Genomic DNA, 7764 nt, shown 5'->3' with positions numbered 1-7764 from the left:
ACGAGGGAGAAACTTGGCCAATCAACACGTGACCACGACCACAGGGAAAGGGATTTATCAAACTTTGCGAGTCTAAAAACATACAAATGTTTCTTTTGTCTACAGCAATTGTCTATGCTTTTCCACTGAACTGTGCTTAAAATTTCCACACAATCCCACAGGTGTCCACGGTCGAGCTACAGACAGTAAGGGGGAGCAGGTGGTTAAATCATTTCCTAAGCGGTTTTCCGCTGTCCCTTCTTTCCAATCAGAGATTTGTGGATGTGCGGGATCACACTGCCCCCCGCTATGGTAGCCTTGATGAGTCAATCCAGCTCTTCATCACCTTGGATTGTAGGCTGCAGGTGACGTGGAGTGATGCGCTTTACTTTGAGATCCTTGAAAGCATTGCCTGCCAACTCCAGCACCTCAGCTGTGAGAATCGCGGCCCTGTACACAGCAGCAGTGGCTCCCACCTGTCCATGGCTTGTGGTGCGAGTCTTCAAGTGTCTGTGGATCCGGCCCATAGGAAACTGTAGCCCAGCTCTCTGTGAACTGGACACTGCCTTTGCGTTGGCTTTCCCACTGTCTCTCCCAGCTTTGCCTCCAGCCGTGGTCCCAGCCACATGATGCACACTGCCGTCCTGTGACGCCCAATGCTGCCCAACACGGCAGTGGCTGCTCTCGCAGCTGGACCACCACTGCCGGAGCTGGACAATGCCCCTGCCCACCTCGCCTAGAATTGTTTATTTTTAAATAGGCAACTAAATATTTTTAAGAGTTATATATTCTTTTAAAAATATAGGTTGAGGAGCTGGAGAGATGGTTCAGAGGTTAAGAGCACTGATTGTTCTTCCAGAGGTCCTGAGTTCAATTCCCAGCAACCACGTGGTGGCTCACAACCATCTGTAATGAAATCTGGTGCCTTCTTCTGGCCTGCAGGCATACATGGAGGCAGAACACTGTAAACAAAATAAATAAATATATATATATATAGGTTGAATTTAATTCATGGTATTCACATATAGACTTTATTTGTGGTCTCTAACAAGCCATTGAATTGTAAAATTTACTAAATAAAGTTATTCTTCATTGCAAAATTATTTTAGAAAAACGGAAACAAAACAAAAAAACGGCATTTCTCTAAGTTTGACTCGAGTGCTTTTTACAAATTGAAGCTTCCACTGTCAGGCTTTCTTCATTTATTGCACAGCACTTAACTAAAGTCATTACACAATATCGTAAGAAACACCCAACCTCCTCTGACACTTCCTTCTATTTTATCCCATATCATGTTCACTCTAAGTAAGACTTAAGGATAAGGTTAATGTTTCCTTGAGATTAGATTTATTTTTCAATGAGGCTGACCTTTAAATGTCTTGTTTGTTAGGCAAACAACATGATCTGCGATTAGTCACAAGTTTCTTGTTTTGTGCAAGCCAAGCTTGATTAGAACCTTTCTCTAAGACTTTTATTCAGTGAATAAATTCATATCCCTCTGCTTATCAGTTTCAGAATTCGAGAGGAGGTATTTGCCTATAAATATCCCCCCGCCCCCGCTGCCTTTTCTTTTAATGCACAGCAACCGAACACTAACGCAATTGGTGCAATCTGTTATTTACATATATGCACCGAGACACAGGTGGCAAAGTCTTTTCTAGTGTTGTTAGGTAAAGCAAGATCTTCCTCACAATTTGACTTCTGTGAATAAAGATTGTTGCTAGGCTAGGAGAGCAGCATTGTCACTATAGGTGTTCTCCACTTTTGTAGTAAATCTTTTCCATATGGAATCCTACTTCAACTTCACTCTACACCAAAGTGTATATTTATGGTAGGAATTATTATTCTCTAAAAAGAAAAAAAAAGACAACAAAGCAACAACAAAACCTGGCTTTGCCAGGTTGTGGTGGCACAAGCTATTACGCCCCCTCATTGGGAGGCAGAGGCAGGCCGACCTCTAGACCTCCAAGAGTTCAAGTCCAGCCTTGTCTACAGAATAAATTCCAAGACAGCCAAGGCTATATAGAGAAACTCAGTCTCAAAAAGAAAAAAATAGCTGGTTTCATAAATGAGCATTGTTGTATTTTATAAGTATAATCTTTCATAAATATTCATAATAAATTGACTTAGAATTTTGTTTTAATGAAAACCTCCAGAAATGCTTTCTGAAATTTAAAATGCAACATACTTCTCTTGTCTATTCATGAGATTTAGACTTTAATTTTAAAAAGTTTAAAAAAGAGCATGTTTTCTTTGCATCACAGAATTTAAAGATATTTACATGGATTTTAGAATGTATATATATAAACATTGTTCTATGGAACCCCCCTGTTACACACAAACTTAATCAATGCCTACATATTAAAAGATTAAATTAACCAGAATTCTTGTCTGGTATGTTTGGACACCAGAAATTCTAAATTTTGTAAATGTAAGTATATGACCCCCAGATACATAACCCATAGTAGATGGTTCCCTGGTACTCTATAGCCATTGAATAAGAGTTAATCAAAGAATCTGGTTTTGATTTTATCAGTTTGCAATTGTCTCCTATTTTTTGAGATTTTGTGTTTGGAAGTGAAAGTAAGTAATGGCTCCCAATAAGATGAATGACTTGCTGATATGCTTCCAAAAGACAAAATGATGTAGTAATTTTGTTGATTCTATAAAGTTTTGTATATTAGTATCTATAAAATTGAATGGAAAAGTACCAAAAATTACTTGTTGCAGAAATGTCTTAAATATAAAATTTGACAAATTTCCTTTGTTCTTCTAACTAACACTCATTGAATGGGAACCATTACCAGATATGTGTAAAATTAATAAAGTGTTTTAATAATAAAAGTAAAAACAAAAATTTAGGATTTATTTCAATTCATATTTTACTTATGCTTTCCATATTGGTTCAGAAAATCCTGCTAATAAGTTTGAGATGTATTATACTTTTTTCTTAGTTTTTATTTGTGAAAACAGAATTCTGAAGGGTAAAAGATTAACCAAAGATCTCCTATGTAGTTACAGCAGGATCAGATTAGAACGTGGGCTAATTTTCTTTGGAGTTTATACAATTTGTATATAAATAAAACAAACACAATGATTAGAATTTGATAACAAACTTCAGTATGTATCAATATTAAAATAAAAGCACAAGGAGCTGGAGACATCAGAGGAATCAGAACTGTCTGTAACTCTAACCAGGGTATCCAACAACCTCTTGTTTCCTTCACAGACATTTGCCTGCACATGTGATGCGTGCACATGCACACACTCACACACACACACATACACATATATGTATACATGCACATAAATTCTATGTGGAAAAATTATACAAAAATGTCCGTCTCATAATGGGGTGAGTACAGACACTAAGAAACGAAATAAAACATCATAGTAAAAATAAAGATTATTTTTGGTGGACATTGTAGCTCATAAAGAGATGATGATAATGACAGAAATTGTACTAGGATATAAGATCCAGAATGAGCACTTCCTAATGATCTTAATACTTTTCATAGCAGAAAGAAAATCTGGTTTTTGTGTCGTTGGAGCACAAGAATTCAGCACTGAAATAAATTTCCTTACTCTAATCCACTATTTTTATTTTATTTTTTTAAAAAGAAAACAATAGTTTTTTTTTCATTTTACATATCAATCCCAGTTCCCATTTCCTCCCCTCCTCCCATCCCCACCTTCTCCACCCATCCCATCCACTCCTCAGAGAGGGTAAGGCACATTGCTTTGGGGAAGGTCTGAAGCTCTTTCTACTATATCTAGGCTGAGCAAGGTATCCATCCAAGTAAAATGAGTTCCCAAAAAAGCAGCACCAGCAGTAGGGATAAATCCTGGTGCCACTGCCAGTGGCCCCTCAGCCTGCTCCAACCATAAAACTGTCCCCCACATCCAGAGGGACTGGTTTGAACCTATGCTGGTTCCTTGTCTGTCAAGCTGCAGTTGGTGAGCTCCCATTAGCTCAGGTAAACGTTTTCAGTGGGTGTCCCCATCAGGTCTTGACCTCTTTGTTCATATTTTCACTCCTTCCATTCTTGGATTGGACTTTGAGAGCTCATTCCAGTGCTCTGATGTGGGTCTCTGCCTCTGTTTCCATCAGTTGTTGGATAGAGTTTCTATGATGACAATTAAGTTATTTATCAACCTTACTATAGGGCAAGGTCAGTTCAGGCACCTTCACTTCTACTGCTTAGGTTCTTGGCTGGGGTCATTCTTTTGGACTCATGAGAATTTCTCTAGTGCCAGTTTTTTCTTTTTCTTTCTAACCCCATAATGGCTCCCTCAAACAAAAATCTCTCCTTCCTTGCTCTCATCGCTGCCTTCCATCTCGACTTTCCTGTTCCTTCAAGTTCTACTCCTCCCTCTCCTTCTCCTCTCCTCTTCCCCATTCACTCTCCCTTCTTCCCCCTATCCTCCATGCTCCCAATTTTGTCAGGTGATCTTATCTATTTCCCCTTTCTAGGTGTATCTATGTGTTTTTCTTAGGGCTCACCTTGTTACTTATCTTTTCTAGGGTCATAGATGTAGGTTCATTATCCTTTGCTTTAAAGCTAGTATCCAGCCGGGCGGTGGTGGCTCACGCCTTTAATCCCAGCACTCGGGAGGCAGAGGCAGGCGGATCTCTGTGAGTTCGAGACCAGCCTGGTCTACAAGAGCTAGTTCCAGGACAGGCTCCAAAACCACAGAGAAACCCTGTCTCGAAAAACCAAAAAAAAAAAAAAAAAAAGCTAGTATCCACTTTTGAGTGAGTATATACTATGTTCATCTTTCTGTGTCTGGGTAACCTCACTCAGGATGATTTTAATCTAGTTCCATCCATTTGCATGCAAATTTCAAGATGTCATTGTGTTTTACCATTGTGTAGTACTCCATTGTGCAAATGTATCACATTTTTATTACTCATGCTTTGGTTGAGGGGCATCTAGGTTGATTCCAAGTACTGGCTATTACAAATAATGCTGCTATGAACATGGTGGAACAAATGTCCTTGTAGCATGCTTGAGCATCCTTTGGGTATATGCCCAAGACTAGTATTGCTGGGTCCTAAAATAGGTGGATACCCAATTTTCTGAGAAACCTCCATATTGATTTACAGAGTGGTTGTACAAATTTACATTTCCAACAACAATGAAGGAGTGTTCTCTTTACTCCACATCCCCTCCAGCATAAGCTGTCATTGGTGTTTTTTTTTCTTAACCATGACTGTTGTAAGATGGTACTCAGTGACATTTTGATTTGCATTTCCTAATGGTTAAGGATGTTGAACATTCCCTTAAGTGTCTTTTAGCCTTTTGAGATTCTTTTGTTGAGAATCCTCCTTTTATTTCTGTACCCCATTTTTAAATTGGATTATTTGGGATTGTGATGTATAATTTTTTTTGAGTTCTTCCTACATTCTGGAAATCAGTCCTCTGTCTGATGTGGGGTTGTTGAAGACCTTTTCCCATTTAGTAGGCTACATTTTTGTCCTTGACTGTGTCAATATTGACAGAAACTTCTTAGTTTCAGGAGGTTCTCTTTATTTATTGTTGCTCTCAGTGTCTGTGCTACTAATATTGTATTTAGGAACTAGTCTTCCATGCCCATGAATTGAAGGCTACTTCCCACTTTCTCTTCTGTTAAGTTCAGTGTGGTCAGATTTAAATTGAAGTCATTAATACATGTGGACTTGAGTTTTGTACATGCGGATAGGGATGGATCTTTTGCATTCTTCTACATGTTGACATTCAGTTATTCCAGCACCATTTTTGATGCTGCTATCTTTTTTTCCATTGTAATGATTTTAGCTTCTTTGTCAAAAATCAGATGTTCATAGGTGTGTGGATTAATATCTAACTCTTTGGTTTGATTCCATTGACCAACTTGTCTGTTGTTATGCTAATACCAAGCTGTTTTTATTACTGTAACTAAAATAGAGCTTGATGTCATGGATGATGATGACTCTGGAAGTTCCTTTATTGTGCAGGTTTGCTTTGGCTACTCTGGGCTTTTTATTTTTCCATATGAAGTTGATTATTGTTCTCTCGTATTCTGTGAAAAAATAGTGTAGGGATTTTTATAGTGGTTGCATTGAATCTATATATTGCTTTTGGTAGGATTGACATTTTTGCTATGTTGATCCTTCCTATCCAAGAGCATGGAGATATTTCCATTTTCTAGTATCTTCTCAATTTTCTTCTTCAAAGACTTAAAATTCTTGTCCAATAGATCTTTCCCTTTTTTGCTTAGTGTTAACCAAAGCTATTTTATGTAGCCTGTGCCAAACCACTTTCTACTTATGTTTTTTTCACACAAAATGTTTTACATCAATATTATCACTTTGTCTTTGGTTCTACTCTGAAGGCATATCAATTTCATTGCACTGTTGATTGCCCATTATTAATGACCTTGTATCAAGTCCAATACTCCACCCACAGTGTTCATTTGATGTTACCATTCCATTAGAATTTGATATATTTGAAGGAATCTCTATTGAAATTATTTTATACTTGTAATAGATAATATATTATTATGATGGAGTTTTTCTTATCTTTTTTTCTTTACTTTTTCTATCCTTTTACTAGAGTACTTTCTAATACCTAAATTCAGGAGTAAGGTTAATTTTTAATTTTAATTTTTCCTTCCTTTCATTTCTTTCCCTTCCTGTCTTTCTTTCACCTCCTCTATTCTTTTCCTTCCTTTTTTAGTCCTTCCCTAAGAAACATTGCCCAAATTCTGAAAAAAATTGCACTATTTGTTTTTACAGCTATCATATCATAGTTATGAAAAAGAACCACAATGTAGGAAAGTTCCAGAACATTTTAATTATTTGGAATAAGATATTGATTATAAAATACATACAAGAAGTGATTGCATGGATACTGCTAATTTATAAATGTATATGTATGTCCTCTCTCTTCCTATCCCACCCAGCTTGCATCCAGAACCCTTCTTCCTTCTGCCCCCTTCCTTCTTTGGGCACATAACACCACCTAGCTCAGCCTGTCTGGGCTCTGGGGGCGAATCCTCAGGCAAACAGGCGGGCGGGAGTTCCTTTGTTTCACTGGCCTGCCTGCACCAAGCAAGGTAGGTGCTTTGTTTATGAACTACCCAACCATCACGGAGATCTGATCTTGGCACCAGGAGAGCCATCATTGGGCTCGGAGAGCTAATCTTGGCACCAGGAGAGCCATCATTGGGCACGGAGATCTGATATTGTCAGCAGGAGAGCCATCACTGGAACACCAGGAGAACCATCACTGGGGAGTACCATCACTGGGAAGGTACAACAGTAGGCAAGGAGACCTGATCCTGTAAAAGAAGATCCATAGGAGAGCATTCGGAGGAAGAGATGGGCAGGCGCCAATGCAAGAATTCACCCAACAATCTGAAAAATAATATGAAACCACCAGAACCCAGCGACCTCACAACAGGAGGACATGAACACCTTAATCATGAAGAAGTAGAAAAAATTGACTTTATGAAAGTGATTGACACCCTTAAACAGCATGTAAAAAAATGCCCTTATAGAAATGGATAAGAAGTATTACAGAAAGTTCGAAGCATTGAGTAAATCAGTGAATGATACCCTAGGAAACCAAGGAAAAACAATCAAACAGATAATGGAAACAGTTCAAGTCTTGAAAACCGAAATGGAGGCAAAGAAGAAAACACAAACAGAAGGCTGGCTGGACATGGAAAATCTAGGTAAACAAATAGAGACTACAGAAACAAGCATAACCAACAGAATACAAAAGATAGAAGAAAGAATCTCAGATTCTGAAGATACCATAG

The 7764-nt window shown here is 38.2% G+C and overlaps 1 pseudogene; it reads right to left on the bottom strand.

Annotated features, from left to right (window-relative positions):
* Positions 1-215: 215 nt before the first annotated feature.
* Positions 216-7764, bottom strand: part of LOC130881028 (histone H2A.V-like) — a 30163-nt pseudogene continuing 22614 nt past the window's right edge.

Source organism: Chionomys nivalis, chromosome 9 (genome assembly GCF_950005125.1).
Source record: "Chionomys nivalis chromosome 9, mChiNiv1.1, whole genome shotgun sequence".
Classification (NCBI taxonomy): domain Eukaryota; kingdom Metazoa; phylum Chordata; class Mammalia; order Rodentia; family Cricetidae; genus Chionomys; species Chionomys nivalis.
This window is presented reverse-complemented; position numbering and strand designations above follow the sequence as displayed.